Source organism: Lissotriton helveticus, chromosome 6, assembly GCF_964261635.1.
Source record: "Lissotriton helveticus chromosome 6, aLisHel1.1, whole genome shotgun sequence".
Taxonomy (NCBI): Eukaryota; Metazoa; Chordata; class Amphibia; order Caudata; family Salamandridae; genus Lissotriton; species Lissotriton helveticus.
In genome coordinates this window covers 1,229,098,269-1,229,112,664 of record NC_136067.1, presented here as the reverse complement: position 1 = coordinate 1,229,112,664, position 14,396 = coordinate 1,229,098,269, and the positions used below count along the sequence as shown (strand labels likewise).

The window sequence follows — 14,396 nt, the reverse complement described above, 5'->3', positions numbered from 1 at the left end:
CATGCGCCCCACGAGAGGGCTCTTTAGAGGAGATCTTTTTATAATAAGATGTGAAGGTGAGTGTGGATGTGTGGGGAAAACTGTTTTTATTGAGCTAAAACTGCCCGTGAGATCGCTCAATGTTATATTTCAATCTGAGGTCCCTACGATAGTATTAAAAAGTGGTGTGAGTAGATTGATCATTTCTCATAATGGAGAAGAACAATCTAGGGGTCGTGGCTTGGCAGCCGAGGGTGGTAGCCACATAGAAGCTGAGCTCTGCCGTAAACCCCGATATTATCCTGATTAGCCGAGGCTCTGAACCCCTTGATGCCACCGGAGAACTGACGAGCGAAGCGCCCTTACCTGGGTGCCTCCGAAGAACTGGAGGGCGCGATCCTTTAAGCTTTACGCCTATCCCCTGACCAGCAGTGAAGAGCCGGGAGGCAGATGCAAAATAGCGGCTGCACAAATGCGATGCCCTTGGGACGGGTCCTGCGGCGATCGCCACTTCTAGGAGAGGTGCTGTCGGGGTGAAACTGGCGTGGGCAGCAGCTGGAGGACATCGCTCTGAAGGAGGAGGCGGCGTAGGGGTGCGGAGCGGGCCCCGACCCGCGCTGCTGCGGGCATCTGCAGGGAGAGCTGCCGGGTGGTGAGCGACACCGTGGGGGCCCAGATCATCGCGACATCCGGGCGGCAGACGTTTGTGAGCTGCGCCATGGGACGCGCCGCCCTGGGTGTGCATGGGGAGCGGATCTGCGGCGCCAGTACTTGGGAACCCCCGATGCGCTCCTGGATGCCGACGAGGAGCAGGGAGCGGATTTAAAATGGCGGCCGTACCGCGGCGGCGGCCCAGAAGACGGAGCTGCAGGCGATAGCTGGGCATTGTAGAGGAGCTGCCGGAAGGGCGAGATCGACACTGAAGGTGGCTGCAGACCCCCCAATCTGAGGGAGGAGGCAGCAGTCGGGCGCGGGGCGATTCCCGACCTGCGCTGCTGCGGCCACCAAGTGAAGGACTGCGCTGGGGAGACTGAGATCGCTGCAGCGCCAGGGCAGCGAGCACAGACGCTTCGGGAGCTGGAAGAAGGACCGACAGAGCACCGGTGAGTGTGGCGTTGGGAACCCGGGCCTGCCGACTACGCAGGTGGGCGTGGGGTCCGGGGCCGCCGTGCTCTGCGAGCCGGGGCGCAGGAGGGGGTGAGCAACTGTGATGGTCTGGAGAGAGCGTGGACAACGAGTGCGGCTGGCACTGAGGAGCTGACGGCTGGGACGCCAGGGAGGACCACAGGCGGGACCGGAGGTCGGGAGCACTAGTGGAACTGGGGCTGTAGCACTACGGTTGGTTTACCCCCCCCTGGCAGAGAGGCATTGCCCGGAGCAGGGGATTTTAATATTTGGCAGAGCCCGAGCGCAAATGTGGACCACGGGGCCTAATGATTTGGAACGGATGTAAAGAGTTGGAGACCTGATTGCATGAAGCGGGGGCTGTGAGATGCTCCGGCAGAGATCCTGGGATTCTGCTCTCTCGTGGATGGCGCTGACCTGGGATAGGCTTCTCCAGCTGGACCTAATTGTAAGACTGGAGGGGCTCGATTGTGTGCTCCACGGAGGTGCAATGCTAATCATTCCGAAAACTAGATAGTCACTGAGACCAACATGGATCTGTAGGGGGCTGTCACAGGCTCCTGCTGGGACCTGGCTCTGCGACTACAGGGGAGCAAGCACTAGATAGACTCTTCCCAAGGCACTGTGGTAACAGCGCATTGCTCTCAAATGAAACTGAGCGATCTCAGCCAGGCCGCGGGGAGGCGGGCAGATTGTCACCAACGGCCGCTTTCATGGGGAAACTGAAAGGAAAGAAGGAGGGTGCCAAGCAGATGTCAGATAGTGAACCCTCTAGCCAGACGGAACAAAACGCGACGGAAATGTCTCAGGACCTTAACCTGCAGCAGCAGTTCGACAAAATCTTAACAGCGGTTGCAGACTCCGCTCTTCAGCAAGACATAGCACAGGTGTCTACAGGATTGGGACTCTTGCGGGCAGACCACTCTAAATTGGTAGATAGAGTGAAAATAGTGGAGGGGCGATTCAGGTAGTAGAACCAGCGCAGGCTGCGCTGAGGGCCACAATGACGAATGCTCTGGATCGTATTACACAGGGTCAGACTGATTTGCATATAGCCATGTCTGAACTGGGGTGGCAGAGTGGGCTAAAGAACGGTGATGGATCAAACCCAGATCTTTTGACTGGGTGTGAGTGTTTGATTGGTTCAGATGCTCCGTCCATCACCACCCCTTTTTGTACCGCTTTGGCCGCCATAAGTGTGGCAGGGTATGCTCAGACCTGAGTCCCTTGCTCACTTTGCCACTGGATTCAAGCAAGCCGGGCTGAAGATGGCTGGAATGCCAGAAACCGGTCCTCGGAAGCTTGTTTCCGGTCCAGGGAAGGCATGGCTTGGCAGTTCAGGCTGGACTGTTCCCATGAGGCACAGGGTCAGACTGATTTGCATATAGCCATGTCTGAACTGGGGTGGCAGAGTGGGCTAAAGAACGGTGATGGATCAAACCCAGATCTATTGACTGGGTGTGAGTGTTTGATTGGTTCAGATGCTCCGTCCATCACCACCCCCTTTTGTACTGCTTTGGCCGCCATAAGTGTGGCAGGGTATGCTCAGACGTGAGTCCCTTGCTCACTTTGGAACTGGATTCAAGCAAGCCGGGCTGAAGACGGCTGGAATGCCAGAAACCGGTCCTCGGAAGCTTGTTTCCGGTCCAGGGAAGGCATGGCTTGGCAGTTCGGGCTGGACTGTTCCCATGAGGCACAGGGTCAGACTGATTTGCATATAGCCATGTCTGAACTGGGGTGGCAGAGTGGGCTAAAGAATGGTGATGGATCAAACCCAGATCTTTTGACTGGGTGTGAGTGTTTGATTGGTTCAGATGCTCCGTCCATCACCACCCCCTTTTGTACCGCTTTGGCTGCCATAAGTGTGGCAGGGTAAGCTCAGACGTGAGTCCCTTGCTCACTTTGCCACTGGATTCAAGCAAGCTGGGCTGAAGACGGCTGGAATGCCAGAAACCGGTCCTCGGAAGCTTGTTTCCGGTCCAGGGAAGGCATGGCTTGGCAGTTCGGGCTGGACTGTTTCCATGAGGCCCAGGGTCAGACTGATTTGCATATAGCCATGTCTGAACTGGGGTGGCAGAGTGGGCTAAAGAACGGTGATGGATCAAACCCAGATCTTTTGACTGGGTGTGAGTGTTTGATTGGTTCAGATGCTCCGTCCATCACCACCCCCCTTTTGTGCTGGATCGTATTACGGCACTGGAGAAGCGTGCCGAGGATGCTGAAAGCAGGAACCGGCAGAACAATATACGCATAGTGGTCTGCCCGAGAAAGCGGAGGGGTCGGATATGGTGCAGTACCTTGAGAACTGGTTGAAAGCAGTGGGGGCCCGGCGGGTTTGTCTTCCTTTTACACTCTAGAGCAAGGCCACCGAGTGCCGGCCAGACCTCCACAACAGGGACGACCCCCTAGACAAGTGGTTGTCTGCCTGCTGCACTTCCAAGACAGGGATCTACTGCTCCAGAAGGCACGCATGGACGGCCCCTATCATGTAGGGAACAGCAGGGTCAGACTATTTCCGGACTATACTTTCGAAACCCAACAACGTCAATCATCCTTCCTTGCAATCAAGAGAGAACTGAGGGATGAGGGGCTTCAGTTTTCCTTGTTTCTTTCCAGCCAGATTACGGATAATCGTGGATGGCAAGACATGTTTCCATGAAACCCAGATGAAGCATACACATGGCTGGAATCCTACAGAGCTGGGAAGGATGGTCAAGAACGGGAGGCTCACGTCTCAGAGGGATTGCCACAACGCAAATCGAAAAGGCTCAGGCGGAAAGGGCGAGGCTTGAGAGTCACAGATTGAGGCGGAACAGCAGGGAGCGCTGGAAGCGGTATCTGTTCTGTCAGGGGGACGATGGATGCGCTCTCCGGGTGGCACAGACTTGGACAAAGACCAGGAGCGCTCCGACACAGAGATTTCGGAGGCGGGCAGTGTACGATTACCGCAGATCACTCCAGCGACGGGGGATGGGATGTTGGATGAATGACCAATTGCAGCTGGGGTGAGTTACAAGTTGTAGATGGGGCTGCTGAGAGGCAGCGGGTACAATGAGAATGGGGGCGTACAATGGTTTTGCTGATATTCGCTGAGTTTTCGGGTGGTGGTTGGGGGGTGGGATTGTATGAAGCGTCCAATTATATGGGGGGGTTTGTAGGGCGGGGTGTGAGCAGAGGAAAAGCGCTGTCTGCGCTGAGCTCCCCTCGCTGCCCTTAAGGCATGTCCCCAGAGACCGCTGGTAGGCTTAGATGTGTGCTATTTGTTGTAATGGTTTGGATGGGGACTAGCTGTTTGGTTCTTAGGTCCTGTTCTTGGGGGGGAGGGGCTGTTGGGCGGTTGGGAGGGGAGTGGAGTTCAGGGATTCACCGGTGTGGTTTCTGTAACATGTATTGAGAGGAAGATAACACATATGAGCGATGGGGCTGTAGCTGATCTACGTTGTATAACCTGGAACGTAAGGGGGCTTCACGCAATGACACGTCTCCATAAGCTCCACGCATATTTAGTTAGAAGAGGGGTTCACATAGCGCTCCTGCAGGAGACTCACCTCACTAAGGCGGAGGGAAAAGCCTTGCAAAGGAGGTAGAGAGGTCAGATATTTTAACACCACATATTCAGCATTCGCAAGAGGAGCGTTGATATGGATTAGGGCAGGGGTTCCATTCCAGGTGACGAGGCAGACGATAGATCCAGAAGGCAGGTTTGTGGCAATAGAAGGTAGACTCCGAGGTAGGGACATAGCGCTGTGTAGCGTTTATGCACCAAACATTGACCAGCCGCGCTTTTTGGAGCGTCTATCGGGCACGTTAGCACACTATTTTACAGGCTCAGTGGTGCTGGGTGGAGACTTCAACACTATAGCAGATGTAGCGCTAGATAGATCGCACCCTCCGCTGGCAGACTCCCCCGTGCACAGATTAACTAAATGCAGGCTGGATTGGCCGGACAAATGGGCATTAATAGATGTGTGGCGCATGCACCACCCACTTGACCGAGACTATTCTTACTTCTCGGCGATGCATGATCTACATGTTCGGCTAGATGCGATATTATGTTCACCTCCAGTGGTATCTACTGTAGTGCATACTTAATATCTTGCCAGGACACTGTCCGATCATAACCCACTGTTGTTCACTATGCATTCGATGACGGCGGTGTCGGCCATCCCCACCTGGTGTCTCCGACCTGAGACACTAGAAGACCCGATTTTTCAGAGGGAAGGGAGTGAGGGGATAACACACTACTTCACTGAGAATGCTGGTACGTCCTCCACAAGGGCGCTGGAATGGGACGCCTTCAAGATAGTAATATGGGGGTTCTGCATAGGTAAATATGTAGGGGTGCAGAAGGTGCTATTACAAGATGTAGACCGGGCCGAAAGCAGACTGAGGAAGGCGGAACTGGCACGGCCAGGGCACCCTGAAGCGCATGGGGAAGTAATGGCGGCGAAAGAAGAGGTGGTAGTGGAGACTGCGTTGCTTTGACCATAAAGCTAACCTTATGAAATCGCACACGGAAGCAGATAAGGCGGGAACACTGCTGGCTTGGCTGGCCAATCCGACAAAAAGGGGTTCACCTATATTGGCCCTGGAAGATGGTGAGGGGGAGGTGGTTTTCACCCAGTGCGAGATTTTACATCGATTCCTGCAGTATTATGAGACTTTATATGATAGCTCCTTGGTGGCGGGGATCTTGAGATTGACTCCTTCCTAGATGAGGTAACACTCCTGGAACTGGAGGAGGAGCAGGCGAAATGTTTGGGCCACGATATAACGTTAGAAGAAATTAGGAGTGCTATTAAGCATATATCCCGAAATAAAACACCGGGGACGGACGGTTTACCAATCGAGTTCTACTCGAAATATATGGACTTATGGGCCCCGAGATTATTAGAGTTCTATAGAGAAGTGAAGGAGTTAGGTCAACTTCCTGGCTCCATGCGGGAAGCGCTTGTGATCCCGCTATTGAAAATAGGGCGAGCAGGGACAGATACTGCCTCTTATCGCCCATTATCTATGCTGACTACTGATTCCAAAATATTAAGTAGGATATTGGCGACTCGCCTACTGCAACATATGACCACGTTGATCCATGAGGATCAGGCTGGATTTGTCCCGACTAGGAATACATCCCTTAATGTTCGGAGGTTGATACGGATAATGGAAGAAGATCAACCTGGAGCGGGACACCCAGTGGTACTATCGGTAGACATCGAGAAAGCATTTGATAGCCAGGAGTGGCTGTACTTGTACAAGGTGTTGGGTCGATTTGGAGTGGGGACTGACTTTGTGGCCTGGACGAGAGTGCTGTACACATCCGCGGTAGCTAGGGTGCGAGTTGGCTCATTGATATCATCTCGGTACCCGGTAGCAAGAGGAACGAGACAGGGAAGTTCGCTGTCCCCCTTGTTGTTTCCCCCTAGCCATAGAACCGTTAGCGGCAAGGGCTAGACTGGGAGAGAAATATGACGGCCTGAGGTGCAGGGGAGAACAGCAATACATCTCGCTGTATACCGATGACTTGCTGATGTTTCTGGAAGACACAGGGGGAGCACTGGAAGGAGCGGCAAACTTGCTCTCAGAGTTCAGAGATATTTCGGACCTGCGGGTGAATTGGTCGAAAACATGTTTGTTTCGGATGAGGTATGAAGGGCCTCCACCCATCATGCCTAGAGTGGTGAGGTGGGAACCGGATTGTTTGGCATATCTGGGGGTGCATGTTTATCATAATGCCACGGATATGCTGGAGGTGAATGTCGGGAGAAGTGTGAGGGCACTAAAGGGGAACATGGCCTTTTGGGCTTCACTTCCGCTGTCTGTGACAGGCCGCATAACCTTGCTAAAGATGGTAGCGCTACCTAGGCTGTTATATTTCTTTAGGACGCTACCTATATGGATACCGAGCTCGATATTTAAATTGTTGAAATCGCTAATAGTAGGATTCCTGTGGGAGGCAGGTAGACGTAGAGTAGCGCAGGCGACCCTGATCAGACCGAAGGCGGAGGGAGGGCTAGCGGTCCCTGATTTTGAATTATATTACTTGGGGGCCCAGCTACAGGTATTAACGCAAGCAGTGGCCAAGGAATTTAGGGGCCCACTGCATCTACGAGGTAGGGGGATTCATCGCCATGTCCTCTCTTTTATAGCCATGCAGCAAAAACTGGATCTCAAGGGTCTCTCTCTGGAAGAAAAGACACTAAGATTATGCTGGAATCGCTCCCAATGCAGGGCGGGGGTCTTGCATCCTTATGCGCCTGAAATCCCGTTAGGAATGGCTACTGCGCTACCCCACGGAGGCGATTGGACGCCATTACAGATCTGGGAGCAGGAAGGGATCCAAGTACTTGGAGATCTCTATGAGAATGGGGAATTGTTGTCCTATCAGGCGTTACAAGAGAGATATGATCTGCCTAGAGGAGGGTTTCTACTACATGCCGCGCTTACAGGCGCGATGCATGCACAGTAGATGGAGGGGTTTGCAGAACCCAAGATGACGACGTTGTGCCAATACGTAATGATGGCAGCTGGCACTTATAAGGCGGTCACCTGCCTTTACTCTAGAATGTTGAATGAAGGGCTAGCGCCCTTGGGCATCCTGAAGGCGAAGTGGGAAGCTGCTCTAGAGAATCCCATACCGGAAACAGCCTGGACACAAATAATGCATAGGGCTTGGAAATGTACGAGAAACGCGAGGTTCCAGCTGGTGCAATTTTCTATACTTCACAGAGCATATCTGACCCCGGGGAAAATAAATAAGGAAATATTTTAGAATAGATGAAGCAGCGTGGCCCCGGTGTGCGAGTGAAGGAGCAGAGCTGGAACATATGATCTGGTCATGCCCTAAGTTAGGAGGATATTTGGAAGAAGTGGGAGACAAGCTGAATATGGTTACAGAGCGACAGCTGACTTTTGACATTGCTACATGCACAATGCACTGGTTTCCTCACACATCTAAAACTATAGTGACGAGTAAATTTATAGACTTGGGGCTAATACTAGCAAAAAGAGAAATAACAAGACATTGGAAGGCAAAGGAGGGACCTAAGGGGGGAAGATGGAGAACTGAATTTTTAAAATGGGCAAGTAGTGAGAGTGTGATTAGATATTAGCAGGCGAGACGGCTTAGCAATGTAAAGGTGCTAAAATCAGCAAAAGCATGGGAAACATTGTGTAGTATTCTTACATCTTATTTATGTATACATGCTTTCTCCACTACCAGTCCAGCTTGTAGAATGTTACAGCTATGATGCAATATAGAATGTTAGGTCTCAGTGAGCTGAGGTGGACAGTTGACATTGGGCTGAGCATCAGGCCGGATGCTCCTGGTGGGGTCATTATACCAACTTAACTACTTATCTTCTAATAAACATCTTGACAACATCAACAGCGTGGGACTTCATTACAACATTATTTATGGCGACGATGAATCAACGAACCTACAACTTTTACAGATGAAGTGCAACTACTCTAAAGCAAGTAAGCAAAAGATACCTCTCAAGCAAGAAACTTAAAAAAAAAAAAGAAGAAAGAGTAACCTGACAAGCAACAGAGAGCTCACGCCTGTATGCCTCACCAGTGTCCACATCACCGGACAGCTCAGATACAGGCGTGCAACATCATCTAGCATTTTATCAACAAGATAAAGCCTTCTACAAAAAGAAACGTTTGCAGTCTAAATGAAAAGAAGGTAAGCAGGGACTGTGTGTGAAAGCTAACTGCTGCCTTGGAAATTCACTCCTGTGTTTTGTATCATCCCAGTATTAACTATGACTTTGATGGCTGGCAGATTAATGATTTTTCTGGACCTGGAAACCGTTTAATTGAGGAGAAATTATATTCAACGTATGAAATTAGTCTCTTTCCTGAATGTGAAGTTGTGCCAAATTGACTATTGTTTGCTTTATTTTTGTCAGGAGGCATAAATCGAGCCTCGGGGATTGTAGTATTCTTTTCCATTTATAAATCAGCTGTTGCTTCGTTTATTCAAGTCCGGAGGCATAAATCGAGCCTCGGGGATTGTAGTACTCAATTCCGGCCACTAGGTGGTGCTTACGTGATGCCTACCTTGTTTTTCAGAGAAATTTACACAAAACTATAGCGAAATTAAAGGCTTACCTGTTTTCTTCCGTTGTGCGATGGTTGACAGTTGCCGTATGGAGTCTTCTTTCCCCTACCACCTCAATTTGCTTCTGATGACGTCGCAGAATCGTCTCAGGGTGTTAGTGAGCTGGAACGTCATGGAGCTTTCTCGGCAGGTCATGGATCGAAGCGTTTTTTTTACGCTGATTCGCATTGGCCATTCTAGCCTGAGTCATGTGATGTCATCGCGCATGAGTTTCATCACACACGCAAGCCTCCATTTTATGTTTCCTTAGTAACCGGCACGACGTAAACAACAACTTCAAGTTATTCTCGAGCCTGATCATTCCAGTCCAGCTGCCACTCACCAATATTCATTGTGCTTTAAGACTTCATGGATTGAATCGTAGATCGTAGACATGATCCTCCACAGGTACTTTGGTTCTGGTCTGTTGACTAAAAGTACTTACAAGATATTCTCTCTAATTGCTTTGTCTCAGTTTGAGTTCGGGTGAGACATCGCTCACCAGCACCTTCTTGTCTTCACGAGGAACATTTACTTCAAGTTATTTCAACATATGGAACAATTCATTTTAGGATTTTGTCATTATGTATTTTCTGTCGAAGTATTATATTCCTGTTACTCATTTCACAGTACCATTTAAAATGCACATATGTCTTTATTTACTGCATAGTATCGCTATATTCCTGATTAACGTTTGATTGTTGCATACAATTTACTTACTGATTTGTCCTTTAACACGTGGGTTATTTCCCATGTTTTCTTGCTGTTATAAATGCCGTACATTATTCTTCTGGTACATTGTTAGCGTACTGGGTCAGTTTTTAAAATCTGCCATGCTTAGTGTGAGTTTGAGTGATGAATAGTTTGTTCTCATGACTAGTTTGGCGCTAGGACTTCTACTTAGGGGTTTTGTTTGTTTAGGAGCTGGTTTCCATGCATTTATTGTATTCTTTCAGTTAAGGTTGTGCACACCTTTTTACTGATTTCCTTCCCCTTAGTTTTGTGTGTCTAGCAGCCTGGGCCATTCTTGCGTCTCACTCTTATATTACCTTTTTGCATTGGCTCATGTAACAGCTTCACTTGTTTTATTATTTATTTTTCTGGTGCATGTGTCTAGGGGGTTCCAGTCCCACCTACGTTTTTAGTATTGGGTGTTAGTCCCATATACTTAGTATTTAGGGGGTATCAGTCCCACCTACCTTTTTAGTATTGGGTGTTAGTCCCATATACTTAGTGTTTAGAGGGTATCAGTCCCACCTACCTTTTTTTTTTTTTTTTTAAGTAATGGGTTTTAGTCCCATATACTCAGTTTTTACTTGGAAGTTCTCCACATGGGAAGCATTTTCACCGTCCTTCGATGGGCAGGATTTGGGTTAGAGTCCCATTATCCTCTGTTTTACATTTAGAGTCTCTTATTTTTAGAGGCACGATTTGGGTTAAAGTCCCATTATCCTTAGTTTTACTTACTATTCTTTTGTTTGAGAGGCAAGATTTGGGTTTAAGTCCCATTATCTTTTGTTTTACATTTAGAGTCTCTTATTTTAGAGACAAGGTTTGGGTTTCAGTCCCATTATCCTTATTCTTACATTTACTGTCCTTTATTTTGGAGGCGAGTTTTGCGTTAGAAGCCCTCGTTATTGGGTCAAGTATTTGGAAATGGTTTTGCGTTAGAAGCCCTCGTGTTTGGGTCAAGTATTTGGAAATGTTTTTATCCTTCTTGTTATATTATCTTTCTGGTGGGAAGATGGGTTATCTTGACATCTTTTGTTGTCTCAATTTGATCCATTTTCTCATGTTTTTAAAGTGTTCACACTCTCGTGATGTGATGTATTTATTGTATATTCCTGAGAGTTGAACAATTTCACTTATTTGATCTTGTACTATGTCTTTCCTTCTTGCATGCCTGTTCTGGCCAGTAGGTGTGTCTGACTGTTAGTCATTGGTATCTTCAAGCTTAATTTTCCTCTTTGTTGTTTCCTTCTGTTCAGTTCTTGTTTTTCTCTTGTTATTTGTAGAAAAGAGGATGAGTATGTCCTTCTGTTTGTTTTTCTTTCATTGATTCTTCATGACCTGTGTTCTCTCCTTTATCCTTTTTCTTTGTAGAAGAGAGGGGATGATGTAGTATTCTTTTCTTTGGTTCTTTATGGCTTTGGTTCTTTATGACCAACGTTATTTCCTTTTTGTTTTCATTGTGGAAGAGAGGGGATGATGTAGTATTCTTACATCGTATTTATGTATACATGCTTTCTCCACTACCAGTCCAGCTTGTAGAATGTTACAGCTATGATGCAATATAGAATGTTAGGTCTCAGTGAGCTGAGGTGGACATTTGACATTGGGCTGAGCATCAGGCTGGATGCTCCTGGTGGGGTCATTATACCAACTTAACTACTTATCTTCTAATAAACATCTTGACAACATCAACAGCGTGGGACTTCATTACAACACATTGGTACAGGCGTTAGGGGAGCACCAGATAGAGGAAAGGGAGGCGGAAGGAACTGGGAGGGATGGGGCCCCCTAGAGACCACAGGTACACAAAGAGATGTTATCAGTCATGGCCGCCGCGTCGCGATACGAGATGGACTGTAATGGTAGCAGTTACGCACTGGAGGGAGAGGGGGTTTGATGACAGTTGGGGTAAGTTCATTGGTGATTAGATTGGGCAGTCTATGGGTTGCAGTATGGCTACACATAAATCCTCATTGAGAAATGTCACTGCATTGACGCTGACTGAATTATAAGATGTTACAAGGGAAGAGGACGATGCATGATTGTTTCATGCTGCTGATGTGTGCTATTGTTAAATGTATGACGAATATATAAAACCAATAAAATATGTTTTAAAAAAAATGGAGAAGAACAATCTAATCATCTGTGTGGGATTTGGGTCAACATGTTTCATGGCTAGTGGTTCAGGAGGGATCTGTGGCATTTCATCAGGACCATAACTGGGGAGAGAAACAGTCCCTACCCTTACTCTGGGTTATGTGGGGGAATTATGTGTCTCGTGGGGTTAGTCACTGTTACCACTAAATATATATTCACTGGTCACATAGGTACCTAGTGGTTAGATGACCTAAATGCATTTGGATTTCCAACCTGTAAGAGAAACATCAACTAAGTACAAATATTAATAGTTGAATAGTGTGTACCCAGGTGTTTATCCCAGGTACACATCACCATATTGTCGTCTACAAATCATGACGTGAGAGGACAAAAGTTTTTGTGGCGCACCTGCTGTGAAATGTATTGCGCATCCAATGAAAATTTAGGTGAGTGACTCACAAAGCCAACATTGTGAATAAGGACAAACACACAAAAACAAATATAAGCATTAGAAAGGCAATATTTGTCCCAGTGTAAGGATAGGGTTCCTCTCTTACCCTCAAATGAGAAGTAAAAGGGCACCTTGGGTCAAGGCAAGGGCCAAAGACGTTTTCTGCAGTTTAGATACTGCTGTAGAAGTTGAAATAGTGAGAGAGACAATTAGAGTACTTGCGGTCATTTTGCTGTAGAGCAAGTGTGTCAAACAACAAAGGTTTTTTAATCATGTGGTTAGTCGCACAACATTGTGTGTTGACCTACCCTCGCACCTGCCTGTGCGGGGATAACTACTCACTGTGAGTTGCTTTATTAAATAACTATTCGGGGAAGCAGCTATGGCTTGCAGCCCCCTAGTGATAAAGTGACGGTGAGTGTTGACTAGCCCATTAATCTCTGTTGTCTGCCACGTATGTGTGCCTGCTGGGACTCGTAGGCACATCTAAAACCAGGGCAGCCATATTTGTGTGTGTTCTTAATAATGAAAACCGCTCCTGGAGGTTTAAAGAAAATCCTCCAGTCTGTGTATTTCAGGATGGCATTTATTTATTTAGTAGTATAGTATTATAGATATAAGTGAGGTCATTGGTCAACAAAAAGACTCAGACCCTAAGAGGGATGAAAAAATGTTTTTTTTTACAAAAATCTATGGGGTTTGTTTCCCATTTCAAATGTAAGTGCATCCAATTAAAAAGAAATTGCAGGTGCCTAAGCAAAGATTCTGGAGAGAATTGCTCTTTACCATTGATGGTATTCAAAGGACTGGTCTCATAAAAGAGTGAGAGTGAAAGACAATTCTAGGGTGTCTTTCCTTTACACTAAATGTACTTTGTTATACTAGAAGTACCCGATATACTATCTGAAGTCAGTCTGTATAGTATTCCCAGAGATTTTGGACTGGTGCTCAACATGGTATATCGGTGTATACCTCTAAGTGTAAACATATGGAGGCCCATAGGTCCTCTACTCTTACATGTCAGTCTCCTAAAGGTATTCACGATGGCTCACTGATAGAATATCAATGTAACAAACATCGATGTTCAAAATATCGAAAAATAATATAGACTGCAAAAATATCGACTCCAATACCTGAACAGGTAAGTACAAAAATATCGAATCAAAAATATTGAGGTAAAAAATATAGATGAAAAAAAGATAAATATTAAAAATATATATATATATATAATAAAATATAATATAGTAAATATATTAAATATTAATATTATTTTTAAGAAAATAAATAAATGTAATATGCGTTTTAACTAAATATAACAAATAAACTTGATTAAAAAAATGTAAACACACATAAATAATAATTATACATATAAATATATTTACTTAAAAATATCTTTATTTAATTTTCAAACTTTAAAATGATATTGAAAAATATATATATATATATATATATATATATATATATCAATGATTTAAAATAAAAAAATCTAAAATGAATTAAAACATCAAGCTATTTAAAAAAATTCAACTTACATTTCCCCTATACAATAAGTGCAACAGTAGGGAAAGTTTTATATAGCGGAATAATTACATTTACTATTCCAACTCCAGTGAATGCAACAGTAGGGAAAGTGTTGGATAGCGGAGTGGTAAAAATTACTATTCCCGCTCCAGCGATAGCACCAGTAAGAAAGTGTTGGATAACGGAGGGGAAAAAATGACTATTACCACTACAAAGAGTGCAACAGTAGGGAAAGTGTTGGATAGCAGAGGGGTAAAAATTACTATTCCCACTCCAAAGAGTGAAACAGTAGGGAAAGTGTTGGATAGCAGAGGGGTAAGAATAACTATTCCCACTCGAAAGAGTGCAACAGTAGGGAAAGTGTTGGATAGCAGAGGGGTGAAAATT

The 14,396-nt window shown here is 46.6% G+C and overlaps 1 protein-coding gene across 1 annotated transcript in view; it reads right to left on the bottom strand.

Annotated features, from left to right (window-relative positions):
- Positions 1-14,396, bottom strand: part of LOC144762658 (uncharacterized) — a 1,356,333-nt gene that overhangs the window by 1,265,371 nt on the left and 76,566 nt on the right. The gene's annotated exons all lie outside the window — the stretch shown is intronic.